Source organism: Neovison vison, chromosome 11 (genome assembly GCF_020171115.1).
Source record: "Neovison vison isolate M4711 chromosome 11, ASM_NN_V1, whole genome shotgun sequence".
Taxonomy (NCBI): domain Eukaryota; kingdom Metazoa; phylum Chordata; class Mammalia; order Carnivora; family Mustelidae; genus Neogale; species Neogale vison.
Genome location: NC_058101.1, coordinates 141781291 through 141803287, shown reverse-complemented (window position 1 = coordinate 141803287; position 21997 = coordinate 141781291). Strand labels below are relative to the sequence as shown.

The 21997-nt window shown below is 41.2% G+C and overlaps 1 protein-coding gene across 1 annotated transcript in view; it reads left to right on the top strand.

The window, feature by feature from the left end:
* FHIP1A (FHF complex subunit HOOK interacting protein 1A) overlaps positions 1-21997 on the top strand; it is a 243087-nt gene that overhangs the window by 134487 nt on the left and 86603 nt on the right. The window lies entirely within an intron of this gene.

Here is a 21997-nt window from a genome sequence, read left to right as displayed (position 1 = left end):
TAAGTTGCCCCGCTGTTTTCTTATCTTCTTACCTAGCCCGGTCAGTCCCTCATCACCACACCAGCTGCTTTGTCTATAATCTCTCTCCGTCAAAAACCCCATTCCAACATATCCCATGTTTATCTACCAGACTAATTTCCTCATGGTACTCTTTTGTCCTGTAACTAACTGCTTTGCTCAGAATCTTTATTAGCTCCCAATTGCCTAATGAATTAGGGCTTTAACTCACGTGTCTGGCTTTCATTCTCCAGTTCTGTGCATCCTGTCAGCTATAGTTCCTGGACTCTTCAAAGGTCCACCGGCTGCTCAGGGTGAACTTATTTGCGGCTCTGTCATGGTGTCGTGGTTAAGAGTGTGCGTTCTGGGGTCACATTAGCATGGGATCAGATGCTGGTTCAGCCACTTACCTTGGGCAGTTCATCTTTTAGGTTTCCTATCTATAGATTGGGCATAATGATAGTCCTTCCTTCACAGAAGTGTGAGGTATGAGTTGTATATGTCTCTCTCACAAAGTAAGAATTCAGCAAAAAGGGTGAGCTATTAAGGTATTATGCATATGTAGTCTAAAATGCCCTTCTAATCATTGTCTCAGTACTTACGTATGCTTACTATGTGTCAGACACCGCCCTAAAACTCCTAACTGAATTTGTTTACTTCTCAGGAGAACTCTGTGAGGAAGGAACCGAGAGCAGTCCTATTTTATAGAGGAGAAAACTGAATCTGAGAGTTGGACTGAGGTGCCTAAACTCACATGGTTGATAAATGGCAGGGCTAGGATTTGATTCTTGGCAAAATCTAGCTCTAGAGTCAGTGCTCTTAAGCACTATTCTGTAAACCTAAATTCTACTGGTGAATCCCCCCCACCCCCGCCAGCCTCTAGGGATGTCTCTATTACCCCATTACACTTCCTAAAGCGTGTAATAGGGTAATAGGAAGACTGAGTTAGTAATTTCTGGAGTCCTCATTGTTTTGTGTCCTACAATGCTGTACATAGACTAAAAATTCTTTGGACTATGACGTTATTACATGTGAAAATAGAGATTTTGGAATATGGAAACATCAAAGAAGAAAATAAAATACTCCCTGCTGTTCACATGTTATCTGTCCTCTTAGTGTTATTTATATATAGTTTACATATATGCCTGGTAATATAGAGCATATTCATACATTATATACAATTATTGGTCATGCCATGTATATAATTTTATATCCTGCTTCCCTTGCTTAACATTACGTGTTTGCCTATGTCATTAAATATTCTAAATCACCATTATCATGAGTGCAGTTTGATTGTTTGTGTAATTTGTCTGCAGGTAGACCTACTGTTTACATCCAGTTTTCAAATGACTAATAAATATTTCTATAATTAAGTGGGTCATAGGTCCTGGCTTTGAAGAGGACTTCTGGTATAGAAGCAAAATTGCCTTTTGGAGATTGTACCAGTTTATTACTTCACTATTGTGGGAAAATCCAGGTGTTTCAGTGGCCTTGTTGACTACTTGTTCACTGTTCTTGTTGATCAATAACATTTTGATTAGTCATTGCTAATGTGGTAGGTGATCGAGGGTAAGGGGTCAGGGCTCGAACTGTATCCAACCTGAAGCACATGATGTTCCACGAGTACTTACCTGGTTGATTTTTCGGTAGAGATGTGAGGGGCTCTGTAGAATTCTGGGATTTAGGAACTGGAGGAGAGTGCACAAACCATTTAACCCATGTTTTGAAGATAAAGGAAGTGAGATGCAAGGAGGTTAAGCAACTTGTCCAAGTTCTTAGAACTGGTTAGGAGTGGAATGAGTCTTGCTTGATCTGGTTTTCAAACCCATTGATTTTTCATTATGTCACACTGTTTCTCATTTCCCCTTAATTATTCATCTACATCTGTCTGTCCGGCTTCCCAGACACAGCTGACCAAATTTGGAGGTACCTCTTAGAATAAAATAATCAATGTTTGTAACTCTTTGGGGCTAAGGTAAGAGGATTCTGGTTGACATAAACAGGCAGTCCAGCTTTGGCACTATGCGATTCCTCCTTTCCCACGCACAGCCTGTCAGGTGCCAGTGCTTAATACCAATAAAATGGAGGAAGTTGTGATGATGGGACTTGCGTGGTGACCTGTCCCTGACAGACAGAGAGAAGCCTCAGGCTCTCTGAGGTTGTTTAGTGCTTTGTGCTTGGAAACAGGTTTCCTTAGGGGTATGGACTGTGGTGGTACTTGCTGTCAGGCTGGGAGGCTCTCTCTTCTGCCATGGTGTTGAGGAAAACCGTGGTGTGGAGCTAATCCATGGACGCTGACTCCATCTGACTGAACCTTGCCCTGGAACCTGGTCTTCAGAAGCATCATTCTATCTAATGCAGACTCGCTTTCCAGGTTCTGAAGTGTGTAAGTCTTCACTGCTCTCACTCTCTCTGCATTTCTCTTAAGGGCAATTGGTTTCCCGGGAAGTCTGGGTAGCATGGATGAGTATTTCTCTATATCGGTATTGGGAGATGAGAAGTAAATGCAATGAATTTTTGCAGTTCAGATCTTTTTTTTTTTGATGTTGTTGTGATTAAGCCATAAAAAGGTTAACAGCTTCAAGGCTGGAAATGAACATTAAATTCATATCTCTCCTTTACTGCCAATAAGATTGACTAAAATGTCCAAGCCAGATATTTCCTCACTTTTCTTAGTCTCAAAATAACTTACCTTTATCACCCTGTCCTTAAACAAAGAGCATAGGGTGTTATTAATTGATGACAAGAACTACCTTGATGGATTAAAATTTCCCTGTAAAAATAATAAAAAAAGAAACCTGCTTTGAAAATCCTCTGGCCTTTGGGGAAAGGTGAATGCCTAAATCGTATTTAATATGCTTTTGGATGAGAAGTTTAGAAAAGGAACTTTTAAGAGATAATTATGTCCGTTTATCTCTCAGGAACATATTATGGTTGTTTAAACATCATGGAAATGATAGGTAAAACCGGGCTTCAATTTTTGGCATGACAACCCTCTTTCCTTTTCCTTTATGTATTTGTCCATTAATTCACTCAGATATTATTAAGACCTCTTATGTGACATGCATTGGGTAAAGTGTTAAGATTTTAACAGGGAGCAAGCAAGCCTAGCAAAGTGAGTCTCTTCTAAAATAGGGTTGGGAGGCCATAGGAGGAGGACCATACGGGAGTACTCATTAGAGGAATGATGAACTTCTTGAACTTGTAAGCCAGCCAGAACAAAGGCCCTTCCCTTGGATTTAACTTTGTCCTGGCCATGGCAACTGGATCGTCCATAGCCTTTGCTTTGAAAGGAGCCGGTTTGGTTTAAGAAGCTTTAGTCCCTCATTTGCAGGTCGACCCAACCGACCCCCAGTTAACCTAATTTCCCTGTTTGGCATAGAGTATCTAAATGAAAACTGCATTCCTAACTTTTCGCTTTTATAACTCTGCCCCCTCTTTGTCTTCCTTGGAACACAATTTAGGTAGAAACCTGAGTTTGTCTGCTGAGTTGCAGTTCTAATCACCCAAATAAATGCTTTTAGTGTGTGTGTGTGTGTGTGTGTGTGTGTGTGTGTGGTTTTAAAAAAAATTTAATTTTATCTTTTTTCAGTGCTCCAAAATTCATTGTTTATGAACCACACCCAGTGCTCCATGCAATATGTGCCCTCCTTAATACCCACCACCAGGCTCACCCAACCCCTACCCCCCTCCCCTTCAAAACCCTCAGTTGTTTTTAAACAATATTCAATGAGTTCTTTCCTGGTCAACAAAGGCATGGGGAATCTAGCAGCGAACAAAATAACAGACCTTGCTTTCATAGAGTTTATAGGCTGGTGGGGCCAAAAGTCAAGTCCTTCTGGAAAGACTTGCTAGTGGTGGAGACATGCAAGGTGAGACCTGAAGAGTGAGAAGATCTCTTAGTCCCCCAAGACTTAAGAACATGCCTACAGTGAAAAGTTCTGGAAATGTGGGGCTATGCATAGAAAATGTGAAAAAAGGAGGGCCCTAAATCTATTCAAGCTTAATTACAGTCTTCATCTCAGTAGCAGAAACTGTCTGCTGTTATTTGAGAGCCTAAACTTTGTTTCTCTAGGTGGCCAGGTTCATGGCCAGAAGGAAATGCCGTCTCCGGTTACAACTGTAAGGGCATTCTTTTTTTTTTTTTTTTTCTTTTTAAAGATTTTATTTATTTATTTGACAGACAAAGATTACAAGTAGGCAAGAGAGGCAGGCAGGGAGAGAGAGGAGGAAGCAGGCTCTCTGCGGAGCCGAGAGCCGGATGTGGGGCTCGGTCCCAGGATCCTGGGATCATGACCTGAGCCAAAGGCAGAGGCTTTAACCCACTGAGCCACCCAGTTGCCCCTTAAGGGCATTCTTTTCAGACCCCCCCCCCCGCCCACCCCATCGGATCCAGCAGCTCCAACGGCTCCTGTCTCACCACTTGTTCCCTTAGTTGGAAGACTATGTAGTCATTCTTTCTCTAGATTGGAAGTTTTGATTGGAATGGATTATTTCTACCCAGAACCCGGGAGAAAATAATTGTGACATACTTCTGCGCCATGGTGCCACTGCCTGGCCTTGTTTTGTTCCCTGAAGGGTTGTCAGGAACGAATGCGGGCCATCAGCTGCACCTGCGTCGTGGAAGAAGTGGCAGGAGCACCTGGCGCTGTGCACTACAGAGAAGGTCTCTCTGAACCAGGACACACTTCCCTATTTCATGTGTAAATGCAGCTGGAAGAGAAAAGACGCCCTTTGGAATAGGCCACAGACTCACAGAAAGGCTGAGGCTAAAGCTCCAAGATCAGCTCATGGACGTTCTTTGAACTTTCTTAGACACTTCCCCCCAGCCCCCGCCAACAAAATCTTCTTTGGAAATCTCGAATATAAATCTGATAAAAGCAATGAATCGACACCTTAGAGAGTTTTAATATTCGTTATTTTTTAAATGCCTGTGCACCGATTCCTCCCAAAGCTCTTGGGTTCTGGCAGAAACAGGCTGAAAAATAGCTCATTTATATTAGTGCTTATGGTGGGAGAGATGCGGCTGAGCACTTACTTGCAGTGCTGCATTTCCTCTCCCTAGCAGCTCTGTGACGTAGATGTCATTATGGTCATCTCTGTTTCACACGTGAGGCATTAGGCCCATTGAGCTTTAATGTCCTGCCTGAGGTCACATGGCCAGGAAGTGATGGGAGTTGGACTTGAACCCAGGTCTCCCTGACTAACCAGTCAATGTCCTTAATTGCTGATCTAGTGAGACCCTAGCACTAGACATCACAGGCTATTGTCTTGACCTCTTGTGGTCACATTTGTGGTCATTGTCAGTGCCGGGATCAGGACTCAGAAATTCTGACCGCTGGTCCAACGTTCATCGTGCTGTACCTTCGTGACGGCTGCTTTGGAATTATCAGAGGGATATATCCTAGATCAGGTAGTATCCCCAGAACAGTTCCCTGAAACAAAATGTAGAACAGAGCCCACACATCCTTTGCACATAGCGTGAGAAAAGGCTTTTTTTTTTGAAAAGGAGAGATGAGTGTTTGTTAGAGGGGAGAATCTCTTTCCTCCTCTCGCCTCTCTTACTGTCTGTTCTGTAACACAAACAAGCAAAAAAGTCTTTGAAAAGTACGTATTTTTGAAAGAAAAAGTTAGTAGTTGGGTTCAATTTATTTATCTTTTTCTCTAGGTTGTTGATATTTATTTATTTATTTATTATTATTTTTCCCCCCCAATTTATTTATTTTCAGAAAAACAGTATTCATTATTTTTTCACCACACCCAGTGCTCCATGCAAGCCGTGCCCTCTATAATACCCACCACCTAGTACCCCAACCTCCCACCCCCCCGCCACTTCAAACCCCTCAGATTGTTTTTCAGAGTCCATAGTCTCTCATGGTTCATCTCCCCTTCCAATTTACCCAAAAGCACATACCCTCCCCAATGTCCATAACCCTATCCCCCTTCTCCCAACCCCCCTCCCCCCAGCAACCCACAGTTTGTTTGATACTTATTTATTTTAAATGAACTCAGTTACCTACCAGTCTAACCTAAGGGGTATGTATTTATTTTTTTTTTTTAAGATTTTATTTATTTATTTGACAGACAGAAGTTACAAGTAGGCAGAGAGGCAGAGGGGGAAGCAGGCTCCCTGCTGAGCAGAGAGCCTGATTCTGGGCTGATCCCGGGACCCTGAGATCTTGATCTGAGCTGAAGGCAGAGGCTTAACCCACTGAGCCACCCACGTGCCCCAGGGTATGTATTTTAAAAATGGTAATGTCAGCGCATAGAGTAAAGGCCTCTTTTTTTTTTTTTTTTTTTTTTTTTTTATTTATTTGGGAGAGAGAGACAGTGAGAGAGAGAATGAGCGAGGAGAAGGTCGGAGAGCGAAGCAGACTCCCCATGGAGCTGGGAGCCTGATGTGGGACTCGATCCCGGGACTCCAGGATCACGCCCTGAGCCGGAGGCAGTCGTTTAACCAACTGCGCCACCCAGGCGTCCCAAGGCCTCTTTTTTATGTTAATTCTTAAGATTGGTTTGGAGTCATTTAGAACTATAAGAGGCTGAATATTGGGAAATATTGACTGAACTCACCAGGAGCCTGGTATCGTTTTTATTAGTTTGCCTAGCAAATGTTATGGTCTTTTTTTTTGAAGTCTTGAACATTTTAAAGAATTTTTGATGGTTAAAGAAATAGGATTTTCTTTCTTTCTAAGTGTCTCTAATAGCTGCGGATATGTCTGTGGTTTCTCATGGTTGGCTGATAGTGGCGGTGAGTGTTGCTGGTGGTCCTGGGGTGTGGATTCTAAGATGAACATGTTGCACGTAGGAGTTGGTTAGGAGGTGCTCTTTGAGTCGACTGTGGGGAGAAGAGGAAGCAGGGCTGGGCAGAGAGAGGGATGATGGACCGCCATCCAGTCTCAACAAAGGCCTGGGCGGACCCTACAGAGGACCCTAGAGCTGTCGTGAGCTGGGGTGAGGGGGTTGCACCCTCCCTTAGTCTAGGCACTGATGTGGCTGCCTTCAAAGAGAAGGAATCAATCATCCTGGGCATAGTGGCTGTCTTCAGCAGGGGGCAATTTCTAGAGAAGGCTGATAGCCTGGAACACTCCTAGCAGCTGGGAGAATAAATCTCTTGGTCCTTGAAGGCCTGGGAGGATGTTACAGCACCTTGTACCTGGCTGTTCACTCTTGAAAGGCAGTAGAAGGAGAGCAGAAGGTAGAGACAAGGTTATCAGATAATCTTTGCTCGATGATTATGGTTTAAAGGTAAATGGGTAGTTGTATAAGATGAAGTTTGTTAACTAATTCAGCCATCCCTGTGTGTGTGTGTGTTAAGACAGTTTGATGTATAAGTCCATAAAAAGAATATTTTTGGTATAGAATATCTTTGGTATAGAATTTACCTAATTCATTGTGTGATTTATTCTAGTATTAAATTCCAACTCTGGCTAAGGCACGGATTTTTAAATTGCTCACACAGGCATGTGCTTTGTATTGTAATTATCTAAAGAAAAGTCTGGAAGCATGCTGCATGGAGATGAGCATGGTCTATAGAAATTTTGTGTAACTCGGAGCCAGATTGCAGAAGCTGATCTGAAGAGGGGATTTAATGTAAGGATTAATGACCTGAATTTTTATTTAAAATACTGCATGGTTTTATAATTCATAAACAGTTATACAAAACACATGGAGTTACATCGTGATTTGCTAATTTAAATTATATACAAAAAATTGTGGTGGATCTGCAATTGAATTTATGAGCCGTTCTTCAATTTGATCAGTATATGCCATATGAAAAGCAAACACAAACATGTTTTGAATCAGCGTTTTGGGTAACACATCTTTTGATATATCCCCTCTTTTAGAATTGAAGTGATGAATTGGGATATATTACATGGCTCATGTTCCTGGCTTTTTTTTTTTTTTTTTATTGGTAGGATAATCAGTTTTGTTCATCTTTCTAACATGCATTGGAATCACAAACCCATTGGATTTCATTTGCATCGCTAGACCTTGTATAAGCAGGGAAATAGAACAGCTTCTCTAGTGGCTGACACCCCAAGTTCTCTAGACTGTTGGAGTGATATGGTGTGGCGGTAGCAATGACTGGTTGACTTCTTCAAGCAATTGTTTTATTTACTACCAAACTTTTTTTAAAAATATTTTATTTATTTATTTGACACAGAGAGATCACAAGTAGAGAGGCAGGCAGAGAGAGAGAGGGAAGCAGGCTCCCTGCTGAGCAGAGAGCCTGACACGGGACCCTGAGATCATGACCTGAGCCGAAGGCAGTGGCTTAACCCACTGAGCCACCCAGGCGCCCTATTTATTACCAAACTTTTAATATCTCTAAGAGTTGGATTTGTGGTCTGTACAAATTCCATGACACTGTTCTCTTGACATCACGGTCAAATAAATAACGAAGGGAGATATTTCATTAGGAGCCAGAATGCTGGGAATCACATCCTGTTTTTATCACAGATGCCTCATTTGCTTAGGTGAATTGCTGCCTTGTGTCACTCTCAGATACGTTCTTGTACAAACATGGTATCCGTGAAAGAACCCTTTTTGGTGAGGCCACTCCGACCCTTTTCCTGACCGTGGCTGTGATGGACTCCCCTTCTCTATCATCTAGTCCTCCTAGTTTTTCTGTCTCTGCTTCATGTAAACATTCACTTTTCTATAAGCTTCAGTTCCTTCACCTATAAAATGGGTATGATAGGCCCTACTTCACTGAGTGGTCCTGAGAATGAAAAAGACAGTTTCACAAGCTGCTGTGCAGAGCGAATGCCCCATGTTTGGCAGCTCATTTCACCAGCTCTGACTATTCCTTGCCCAGGCAAACCTCTCCCTACTGTGAGCTGCTTATTCCCCCAGGGCCTCAGACTGGATCTCCCCCCACTCCCTGCTCCCCCCACCAAAGAGTGTATTTATTTATTTGACAGAGAGAGAGGGATCACAAGTAGGCAGAGAAGCAGGCGGGTGGGGGCGGGGTGGTGGGTGGGAAGCAGACTCCCTGTTTAGCAGAGAACCTGAGGTGGAGCTCAATCCCAGACCCTGAGATCATGACCTGAGCTGAGGGGGGAAGCTTAACCCACTGAGCCTCCCTGGCGACCCTCAGACTGGGTCTTACATGCTCCACACATCTTGGGCAGTTGGATAAGTGCTTCTTGAATCACCCATGAATACAAGAAGATGTGATCCCTACCCTCAAGAAGATCAGAGTCTGGGTCTGCAACAGCTGTAACACAAAGTAGAAACTATGTTGCCGTGGGGAGCTGGAATGAAGACGTTTAGAGAAAAAAAGAGAGTGATAGGACAGGTTGAAGGCAGGGACTTAGTAGGTGTTCAGCATAATGTTTTTGATCCTGGCAACCAGAGGTTTTGGATTGCTAGAATTTTTTTTTTTTTTTGAAAGATTTTATTTATTCTTTTGAGAGGGAGAGAGAAAGAGAGAGAGAGGACAAGTGGTGGGGGGAGGGGAGAGAGAGGGGAAGCAGATTGTCTGCTGAGTGGGGAACCCAACATGGGGGTCCCCAAGATCATGACTGGAGCCGAAGGCAGGCACTTAACCAACTGAGTCACCCAGGAGCCCTGAGTTGCTGGAAATTTTTTGCTAAATTTTACTGGACATATTACATATTTGCTTTGAATTCTACCCCCCTCAACTTTTAGTGATAGCTTATTCTTTGAACTTGTGACGGGGTGGACAGAGTGGTTTTTGTTTTGTTTTTTGCCCAAGCAGGTGGAATTAGATCTGAGAGCTTCTGTTAAATGCATTTAGGTCCTTTTGGCACTTTTGCAACAATGTAGCCAATATATCTACCATTATTTATACTGGTTGTGCTGTTATGCTGAGCATATGCTCATTTCATATGCTTGGTGATAGTTCGTGTGTAGATAATTTGAACATTTTTGAATTTAAAAAATTTTCATTATATAGTTATTCTATTTAATGACTTTGAAAAGATTCTCCAGAGAGAGAGTAGAATTAATGATTTTTTAATCACATTTTTTTTTGGCTAGCATGTTCTGCTTTGTGGTTTTACTCCCCCAGTCACATAAGCCAGATTTAGGAGAGAAATCACAGGGGGATCTGTTCAGACAGTTACTTGTTTGATTCCCCTAGAGGCACTGGCTCTTAGATCTTCTACTAGTGTAACTCCTCTGATCTTTTATTCTGTAAGGTGTTTGTGTCTCTGTATGATGGATGTTTCACTGACCCAAGTAAATGGAAGAAAATTTTCTCCAGCCTTTAAATGTATTGCTTTCCTTGTTCTTTCAAAAACACACTTTTCTTGGGTAAGAACATTTTAGAAGCGTCTGGCATCAAATCAACAGAATTGTGGCCTTTAATGGAATTTGAAGCACTGAGAGGTGGTTTGATTGGTAGGAATCCATTTTTGCTTCTTTTTCCTTGGCTATACCCCCTATACACAATAAAGAAACAACTCCCCACCTCCCCTTGTTTTTTGAAACAAGAGTATCTGATTTTATTGAATCTTGTACTTTGGCTTTTATTGTCACTTTCCTTTTTCCCTCGAAGGGGAGGAAAAACTCTCAACTTGTGTACAGAGTAAATTAAATTATGAGGAGAATAGTCCAAGGAGTTTAAACAAGATGAACTGAGGTTTTGGAACTGAATCTGAGCTTTGCCATGATGTTGCCGATAGTCTAATCTATGATTCAGAAACATATTAGTCATTTTGATATACTGTTGATTTGACTAATTACCCTGAAGGCTGGCTGGCAGACTGAATTGCCCAAGTCACCTAGTAATTTCGATCAAATCAACGAGTAATTATAGTTTTGTGCAGGCAACAAATATAGAATACTGATTATGGTAGACTAAAGATGTTATTGTGATATAATCATATAAAATACTTAGTTATGGCGTTATAGCAGCCTTTACCTTTTTCATACTTCAATACTTAAATTCTCAGCACATAATGGAGAAAGGTTGTGGCAGCTCTTTGAGGAGAATCGTTTTATTCTTTCAGTATAAACGTGAGATTTTCTGGTGATAAGGTAAATACTTATATTTTAAATGTACCTTAATTATAATAAGTATGTTTCTAGAAGCCCTCAGAACTAAATATGGTAAGACTTGAAACTCAAAATTCTCTTAGATTTCCCACAGAAAGAGCTTAGAAATGAGCAATTTGTGTGGCAGGGCCTGAAGTCATTATGACTAATTTCACTATTGGTTCATCAGATAAATACTAACATTAGCACGATCGGGCCTACCTGAAATCCATATACTGACGTTTGTTGGTTTTGCATTCTGTCATCATTCTTCTCCCCTTTGGGGAGATCCTTCTCCAGAGGATGGTGTTTATTACTGAACTGGTAGTTGGCAATGTTTCTATGCTATTTTTGTGGGCATAAATATAAAATATTGTAGAAACAGAGCCATGTTGACTGGATGAAAAAAATCTGTCTTTAATTTTACTTGCGTTGTCTCCTGCATGATTTACCTATGTTCCTTTTCCGTGAAAGCAGGAAATATAATTTACTCGGAATTAGTGCAGATTTGCTGTGTAATTAATGTTTGTGGAGCTCCTCCAGGGGAATTACTCTGTGTTGTACAGTAACTTCATCCACTGTGGACGTACTTGACAAAAAAAAAGAAAAAAGAAAAAAATCAGAAAGAAAGAAAACAATGATTGAAAAATTTCAGATATTTTGAGTTTGCTCTAAGGCAATTGTAGATGTTCTGCTCTTTTCTTGCCTGGCCTTACTTTCTACCTCCCTGTCATCGTGTGAATGTCTCAGTGTGGTGAGAGTCCTTCTTGCATTTGAAGATGCACTTTTTTGGGGTACATCCTGACCCCAAGTGCCTACTGCTTTGTTGGGATACTCAGGTATTTCTCCAGCTTCATGAGAAAAAGAATTGTGAGTATTTGCGGGTCTTGCCTTGTGCATTGACGTTAGAGCCTCATTTTGCAACAGGTAAGTTGCAATTCCATTCCAGTGGTACCGAGTCAGATCATCAATTTTTGCTAATCCTGCAGGATTTAGAATGGAAGTGAATTATTATGCATATATATGGTAATATTATATAAAATTATTCTTCCAAAAAGAGGAATGCCTTTGCTTCCATATTCTCTTCATAGCTCCTTTGATTTTAGAACTTAATTAGCTCTAGAGTGCCGGATGCTTTGAGGGAAAAGTAGGGACCCTTGTCTACTCTTGCTCATTGTTTTCTACCTGAAACACTAACTCTAGGGAGAAATGGTGCCCATTGCAAAATGTGTCTCCAGCAAAACCGAATTTAAAACACCATCTTTGATTTTTCTTTCCTCGCTTTTGCTTTCTCTTTCTTTCCCTTCCGTACAAAAGACACTGATACACACATGTTAATTTAGTGGAGAAGAGTTTTCGTTAATTAAAAGAAGTACGGGTAGGCTGAATCCATTCCAGTCTGTGCCAGTCTCTCTCGAGGCAAGTGTAGAGGAACTGAAGCAGAATGTGGAAGACTCACGATCTACCCAGTTGCTTCTGGAGGCTTATAGATAAATTAGTGCTTTCCTCCCCATGAGGACAGCCTCTCCGCAGGTCTGCTCAGGGGCCTGGCAGCCATCCAGTGAGTAAGCCTTCCTGGCGCAACAGAGGGACTGCTTCCTGCAAGTGGCTTCAGCTTCTACTTAAATTCCTGAAAAGGCATCACAGCCTAAATTCTGGACCCCCCAAGCAGAAATTAGAGCCTCCATTACCCTTTGTTAATTGCAAATTACATATGGCTCTTCTACTGTAGTGTCTCTGAAGAGGCAGCTACTAATGATTAGTATTTACGTCTGTGTGCGGAGCTAGACTTGTGTGCTTGCGCACGCGTGCCTCTCTCTGCTCAGCGAGACATAGACTCAAGAGTGTACTTCACCTTGAGGTAAAGCGTGGCTCTGTTCAGGAGTAAGCAGTCTCTTACCAAGTTCTGTACTGGACTTCCACAGGACGACGCTAGTGGTAAAAGGGAGGCTGCAGGGTAGTGGGAGCTGGTGCTCACCAGTGTGGTATTTTTCAGAGAAAGTCGAAGAAATTCATTTGTAGTTGCATCATGATCTTTGGTTTTCATGGCAAATACGAGTTCGAAAGATTGAGGTTTGTACAGGTAGAAAAAAAATCCTATTAAAAAAAGACAGATGATGGGGCGCCTGGGTGGCTCAATTGGTTAACCCACTGCCTTCGCCTCAGGTCATGATCCCGGAGATGCAGGATGGAGTCCCTCATCAGGCTCCCAGCTCCACAGGGAGTCTGCTTCTCCCTCTGACCTTCTTCCCTCTCATGCTCTCTGTAGCTTCTGTAAACTGCAGTGCGGGGAGCTTCTCTTGATATGAGAGATTGTCACAGTGAGCTATATTTACTGAGATGGCTTTTGTGTTTTCTTCAAAAGAGATCCTAGAAAAATGACTGAGACCCTGGAGAGCCCAGGATTCCTCCAACTACTTTTGGAGAAACAGTGATCTAGACTGACGAAGTTTTGGCAGAGCGTTAACTTTTCATATTCCCAGTGCTATGACCCCCATAAGGAAAGGTAAACTACAGAAATGTAACCCAATAAGTATTATTGCATGATAATATTAAAATAAACATTAGAAAAGCGGTCCTCAAGAATAAGACTGCCACTCTTCTGAATTCTTTCCGCTTTCTTAACATGTCATTTTCGCCCATATTTATTCCATTGGAAGTTAACAGTTCTTAAGTGTAGATGTAGTTGTTTTCCCCTTGTGTGTTTTCTCTTGAATGTTTTCAAACATTCTGTGCTCCTTAAAATTGATTCCAGTGGCATATTATGTTAGGATACTCTTCTATCCCTACTCATACCCATCGGGCTGTAATTATTGCAGGGCACCTTTCCCTTCCTGACGAGATGAAGAAGAGACTTCTGGCGCACTGTAACTGCTATATTAAGCTGGACTTGGGTACTTTCCTTTGGTTTGGGATGTTCATTGGCTTATATTTTATTTTTATTTATTTTAAAATATTTTATTAGTTTATTTGGCAGGCAGCAATCACAAGGAGGCAGAGAGGCAGGCAGAGAGAGAAGAAGGGAGGCAAGTTCCCTGCCGAGCAGAGAGCCCGATGTGGGACTCTATCCCAGGACCCTGGGATCATGACCTGAGCTGAAGGCAGAGGCTTTAACCCACTGAGCCACCCAGGTGCCCCCATTGGCTTGTATTTCAAATGAAAAAATGTTTTTGCTAAGTAGAACATGAACATGGTACCAAATTCAAAAAGCAGAGAAAGGTACACAGTGAAACGAAGTCTTCCTGCTTCCCCTGTCCCCGGCCACCCCATGCCACTCCACTGAGGCAGGCTAAGGCACCTTACATACCTTCTTGGGGACTTTCACAGATGGTCTATGCACGTACAGGCATACAGAGTAACACATTCCTTTTTTTTCTTGTACAAACGGTGGCATATGGTACTTGATGTTCTGTCCGTATTCCAATAGCCTTTTGATATCAGAGCTGCCTTCTTCTTCTTCTTCTTCTTCTTTTTTTTTTTTTTAAATCGTGACCTAGGATTCCATTATATAAAAGTGCCTAACTTATATAACTAGGCCATGGCTGGTGGATATTGAAGATCTTTCCACTAGTTAACCCTCGACACCAAAGGACATCACTGTAGTTAGAGAGGTTAGTGGTTAAAAGGATTGTGTCTGGATCAGACAGATCTTAGGACATCTGTATGACCCTGATTAGACCTTGATTACCTCTCTGTGACTCAGTTTCCTTATTTGTGAAAGAAGGGAGTAGAGTTCACAGGATTGTTGAGAAGGTTTAATGGTGTGAGGTATTTCAAATAGTCCCAACACAGAGAATTGCTCAATACGTGTCAACTCTTACTGTCTGTCATTCTGCCATTTTGCAAGGTCAACGTGTTTTCCTAGGATAAATGCGTAGAAGTGGTTTTCCTGACCCAATTTAAGTTTGAAGACTGTTGCCAAATAGTTCTCTGTCAGTAGAAACGCAGTTTATGCTCTCACCTGAGGTGTAGGAGGGGCGCTCATTTTTACTTCTCATAAGTCACCTCTTGTTACCTGTAAATATGGACTGTAAATATGTAGTAGTTGCTCAGAGGGGAGAGATTTCAAGTTAAAAATTTCTTCTTCCTGAAATTTTTCGGGGCTTCTAGAAGAGCTCACTTTTTATTTTTATCAGTATGACATCTTCTCTTGATGATGAACTGATTGTGACAATAATAAATGTGTGAGCAGTAAACTACTTTAAGCCAGTAGGTTTTTATTATGTACTTCTAAAATCCTTTACCTACTCATGGATGAGAAAATGCAGACTTTTAAATCTTCATACAACACTGGTACCATTTGTTAGAGGGATCATTATATTTACATGTAAGGAAGTGTTACATTATTTTTCTGTTCATAAAAAATAAATGTGAAATTAGAACTTTATAGTGTTAGGTTATCACTTAAGTGCTGCTATTATTCCACTGACTTGAAGGCAAGATACCAGTCTCAACTAGCTCAAGAACCCGTGGCTTTCACCATTTCTGTCATGTGTGTAGTACAACTTTGTGGCCCATTGCGTAGACTGGTGAAGAAGAGTGCTTTGTCCTAATCAGCAAAGAATTATGTTCTAGGAGACAAGCAGATTGTAGATTCTGAGCCTTTGCTAACATTATAATAAATGCTGATCATTTTATACCTCTGATTGAGTTTGTACCTCACCTTGCGTGTTTTGGGTAGGAGAGGAAGTGCCCAGCCAGCCATGAAATTTGTAGGGCACCAAGACCTGAACTGATTATTATTCAAGAACCTGGTTACTCATACGGCTAGAACAACTCCCATGGTTTTGAGACAGAACCTTTATTTACTATTCAAGTCACAAAAGTTCCACAGCTCTCTTCGGTCATAGTATTGGAACTGGTTGTTAGCCTCTGCTTTGGGACTCTTCATGGTTTTACCATGAATGCATCTTCAAAGTGACTTTTAACCTTATTTTGAAGGGGGGGGCAATTCATTCACCCTTTTAAAAATTGGCTGAAGACTACCGCCCCCTCTCTCCAGAGAAGGATGCCAACAATTTATGAGATCCGTGGATGTACAGGGAATGTTACTGGTACTTCTCTCATTGTTATTGGTACTTCCCTCCCTTACGCCATGCACAGACGGGTGGAGGACATTTTGGCAAAGGAAGCTTTTCTTGTTGTTATTTCAAAAGGCAGTCATCACCTCACTTTCGTTATGCTACAGGTTTCATATCTGAAAATTTTCACTGAAAGCATTTGAAAAACTACTGGGAGGGAACTCATTCTGATTACTACAGCTATAAAGACAAGTACAGACTCAACAGCACAACTTCCCCAAGTACTTACTTTTCCACAGAAAATGACTGAGGCATGTTAGTCAAAAACTTAAAAAAATTTTTTTTCCCCAGGAACATTTCTTGAGAAGAACTTCGTTAGTAGGAGAAGGTTCTTAGATTCAGAGCATGTAAAATCTCTGCTTTAGACTATTACCCCAGAGAAGTGGTTGGATCATCTTGGGGCTGCATTTACTTTAGTTAAGTTTTAGGACTTTGTGTGAGAAATCTTGACTGAGCTGTCCCTTGATAGCTTTCAACAAAATAGTGGTGTGAAAGGGTGGGGCATACTACCAAGGTTGTAGTGATTAATTGGGTTGTTGGGGAGACTCCCCGAGAGTGGTCCAGTTTTCGTGTTTCAACAAATCACTCAATGTGTGCAAGAAACTTCTCTGTTCAGTCATCAGTGAGCTGTTATCTCAACACTTGGTATAATTTTCAAAAGCTGTAATTTTTACATTCCAAATCCTTACCAATAGTGGTTTAGTTTCTTAAATAACCTTAAAAATCAAGTTTCCAAACAAATAATACTAGGTATGAATATGAATATTAACTTTGATTTTTCTACTCCATTTTTTTCTGCTTATCCGTTGCATGGCACTTGGGTATGACTTAGTTGGCAGCTGGTTCTTGTGAAATTAAAATGTAAAAGCATGATGGAACTATTTCAAGGACTTATTGACAGTTTTCGGCTGTCTTGTTACTATTTTAAAATATGTGCTTATCAAAACCTGAAACTATTTGGAATGTATGTATGGGGAGAATTTTCTTGGTGCGCACTCTGTGTTAGCTGGTGACCTACAACTTGGCAGGACAAAATGAGATTCTGCTTTACTGAATAATGGACAGTCATCAACGAATGAGCCAGAGTCAACTATGGCAGGTTGAGGGAGCCGTAGGACAAGTTCCAGGAAAGTTAGGGGCTATTGGATGTTTGCTTTATTTTTCACAGTCCAGAATTGCTATGTGATATGACAGCGAGAGAGAAAAGGAAACTGGGCCAGAGGATTACAGCACAGGGAGGATTTAGATTTAATAGGATTTTATTAGGCTCTAAGCAGAGGTTGTCTGAGGTAGTTTGACCCACACTGAATCCCCCTCTCCCCACTGCTATTATTTGTAATTGAGGGCAGAAGTTTCCTCTCTCTTTAGGTGTTCCCAATATTTGAAGAGTCTTCACCCCAGATGGAATTTTAGATGATAAGCACATTTACAGTAATCGACTTTTTATGTATTTGGTAGCGGCCAATTCAGGGCATTCGAAAATGCATTCTAAAACAAGGAGTTCTTCTACTGGCAAAAACCAAACAAACTGAATTATATTTGAGATGGTTGATTCCTGTGTTTTGGGTTCTTTAAGTGAAATATGCTTTAATTGTTAAAAAGAATACAGATTGAATCCATTTATAACTGGAATTCTTACAAAGAACTTTTGTACAGTGACCATTATCCTTCTTCAAAGCTTATCTTCTTACCCTCCCCGCTTAGTATATCACTTGGAATAAAGTACAGAAAATCATGACTTTTGAGCTGGGGGAGACCTGAGAGATAATCATGTAGTCCTAACCCACCTAAGAGGTTCCAAATCAAGATCCCTGCTTTCCACTCAAGGTCTCACTGCTGCGTAGTCCTGGGGCCGTGTCCCAGTTCAGAGCTCAAGTCCCCAAGAGGCGACTTGGCGTTTTCTGACTTCCACACTTGGACAACTGAGCTAAAATCTCTTAGCCCTCACACTTTGTTCTCCACTTTAAATCACCTCATCTCTCGAACCATTTCTACAAACCAACCAGAAAAATACAAGGAGGGAAGAAGGAGAAGGGAGGGAGCCTGCCATGTCTTTTCATCAGGTTCAAGAGATTACTTCTCATCTGGCAACTCTCTGTGGAAAGACCCTAAAAGACTCCACATGGCTTCTTTTTCATCTCTAGGCTTCTCCATGCTGTGTTACTGACCTTGCCTTTCCTCTGCTCTAATTGCTCTACTAAAATCGTTTAAAAAAAAAAAAAAAAACCCAAAACCAAAACCCAGCAATAATCAATCAATCTATCTATCTTCAAATTCTCTGTGTTCATGGGTTCTTTCCCATTAGGCCTGCAAATATCACTTTTTCCTTAATAAAAATGTTCCCTTGGCTCTGTGTCCCCTTAAGGTGACCATTATTTCTTTTCCTTAAATTTTTTTTTAAAAGATTTATTTATTTATTTATTTGACAGAGAGAGAGAGAGAGAGAGAGAGAGATCAAAAGTAGGCAGAGAGGCAGGCAGAGAGAGAGAGAAGGAAGCAGGCTCCTGGCTGAGCAGAGAGCCTGATGCGGGGCTTGATCCCAGGACCCTGGGACCATGACCTGAGCCGAAGGCAGCGGCTTAACCCACTGAGCCACCCAGGCGCCCCTAAAGAATTTTTTTATAATCCATTATTAGAGTATATTATATTTAAATAGATAAAAGAAAGATGGCATGAGATCATATATTGTTAAATGCCAAAATGTTTACACTGTAATTTCAGTATGCTAGTGAAAGAGGGGTGTATTAAAATATAGTCATTTGTAGTTCAGGGGAAAAATGTGATTTTCACACATTTATAGCTTTCCTAAGTATTGTAGTTTTCAAAGGAGGCTGAAATTAGGTAAAGATGTCTGTCTATTTGAAAATGAGGTTGAAGGAATTTTTATGGTAGAAAGGGTATGATCTAGAAGACTAGAATCTAACCTTTTATGATTATATAGTGTATTTTATAACGCTGTGATATGGAAGGTTATGCGTGTGCTTTTATTCATAGTCAAAAGATATCATGTACTTTCTTAAAAAAGGCAAATAAGAATACCTATAATTCTTATGTCGGTTATCTCTATCTTCAATGATGATTTAATAACATTTTTCTTTCCTTACTGATGAAAATATTTTTGTATATAATATTAATGAAATATATAAATTTGACTAAATAGTCAGTTCTGTCTTTGAGGTATAAAATCTGTGCCGGTGTATACATGTGTTTTGATAGCTCCTCCCCCTGCCATGCCAAAAAAACCCCCAAAAAACCCCTCAGCAACCACACCCCAAAACCATAGGCAACCACTGTTGGACAGAGGCCTTTAGGTATTTTTCAGGATTGGTGGTTCATTTGAAGAAAACAAAATCCCTCCGAATGGTTTACAGAGCTCTTTCCCAGGCATGAAATTCAAGTTGGTGTGCACGTGGTGGGTATTTCCGGGAACGGGCTGAATGTGTGGCGGGAACACTCTGAGCAGTCCCCACCCCAGGTACCATAGGCCCAAGAGAGCAGAGGGCAAGAAGGGGGAAATGTCCAACAATGCCATACTCATGGTGCAAGCCCATGTTCTGGTGACGGCAGCCTCTTCTGCTTGCTCCTGGCTTTTTGCTAAGTTTTGTCCTGCTCTGAGCTTCACTGGAGACTTTAACTGTGCTCTGAGAGTTAAATAAAAAGCTTGGAGTGGAAAAATGCAAAAAGGAAGAAAGTAAAGCCTGACAACAGGCGAATGCAGAAATGTATTAGAAACCTCGGCGCTTGAGGAAAGGCGCCTTTCTCTGTCTCTCATCAATATGGAGCCCTCTCTTTCTTGTAGTTTTATATTGCCCTGGGGACATGCTAGTTCTCCAATACTCTAGCGGGAATAAGAGAGAAAGAGAGTGGAAACATCCAGGGCTTTTGTCTCTGGGTATATTTGGAAGTATTTTCATTCATAGACTCTTCTGGCATAGTGTTTCCTTCTTAAATGTGGCTTGCTTGACTTACCACATTCTTCAGGCATCTGTTTCAGAAGTATGATTGGGTAAAGCATCATCCAAGTGAGATGCACTTTTCTCAGAGAAGATACAGCTTCCTTAAGGGAATAGGGCCAGGGATCATAGCCAGGAGAAAGAACAAAGATTTCTAGAAGGAGCCCTGGACTGGGAATCAGGAGACATTCCATTTCCATCAAAACTTACTGATAGTTTGTGATTTTAGCTAAGATATTTATCTCGTCTGTAATAAAGTCTCGCTCTCTGCAAGGATTGCATGCAAAGTCCCTTTGAGAACGGGCTTCACAGACCTTAGAGAGCACGGTTCTAATTTTGATTTAGAAGTAGTTGGCATGTTGAATGTTCCCCTCATATGTTTCAAGATGAATCTGAGAATCCTGGAGCTGGAAGGAGTCTTGAAGAGTCTTGTACTTTTTGAACCTCTGGGATAAACCAAAACACTCTGATTTTCCTCATTATTATCATTGTACCTTCTGAATAAAAGCATTTTCACAGAAATACTATGTTTTATTTTTATTTTTTTAAAGATTTTATTTATTTATTTGACAAACAGAGATCACAAGTAGGCAGAGAGGCAGGCAGAGAGAGAGGGGGAAGCAGACTCCCTGCCGAGCCGAGAGCCCGATGCGGGGCTCGATCCCAGCACCCTGGGATCATGACCTGAGCTGAAGGCAGAGGCTTTAACCCACTGAGCCACCCAGGTGCCCCAGAAATACTATGTTTTAGACAATGAGGGAGTTGAATTAGAATTTGTTTTATTTATTATCACTTAAAACAGGGTTGCCTGCTGAAATGTTACCTCCAAGGACCAGCCTGTGTGAGGTGAAGGGGCTGGCTGTAGGATCCTAGGGAGGTGCCAAGACCTCAGAGATGGGGAGCACGTACCCTTTATGTGTGGGGAGGCCGCTTCTGGGTTTTAAAATACTGATGGGCCCAGTAAAACATGCCTCTCAGTGACAAAGAGCCATTGCTGGCAGTGGACAATGTCCTATTGTGAACAATAAATTTGGATTATTAGGAATTACATGTCAGGGAATTCACCAATTTGAATAATAATATATAGTAATAGAAGATACACATTAGCTGTTTTCCTCACGTATGTGATTTGTACGAGCCTTCTTCAAACAGACTTTCCTCTTTCTCCATACTTTAATCCTCCTCCATTCTCCCTAAACAATGTTTCCTTTCCTCAGAATGATCAGTTCTAGCCAGTTTTCTATTCTTATGTTCTATCATTTTTTTCAAGATATGAATGTTGAATGGTTAGCCTCCCATCCCCAAGAGAATATGCCTTAACAACTTTCTAGTGTTTAATTTCACTCCCTACAAAGAACTTGACCCAGAAATCTAACCTAAATCCTCACCTTAAACCCCCTTTCTCACATTTTATTGTTTGTAGGAGGAGCAGTTGACTGGTGTTCTCCTTGTAATACCCTTCATATTACTTTGGTGAAAAATTGCTGGTTTTTTTTTTTTACTACAAGTCTGGAAATTTTATCATGGATTTTGTTTCCAGTGCACTAATAATTATCATGTAATCACTGTACCTCAAACTCTCCAGTCTGTACACTCAAAAAAATAGTTTTTTGAACCAGACCCCGTCCTTCTGTGAGCTGACCAAACTGGGGAGATACTGGGCCTATATTGCTGCTTCTCTTTGTGAGTTAGCTCCATGCGACTGGATCCTATTTGCTGTATGCTCTATGACCTCAATATCTTTTTGCTCCCTCCTGGCTCTCTGGTAATTGGACTCTCTTCATATTTTATCCACATAATTCATTTTCCATTTGTAAGTGTGCTACCTTGTACTCTCACTGAGGAAGCACTATCTTGTTTTTTGATAGATCATTTCTATCTCTGATTTGTAAGGTTACTTGGAATTCTATTATTTTTTGGAAAAGCCAGAAACCTTGACTTGGTTTGTAACTATGAAAT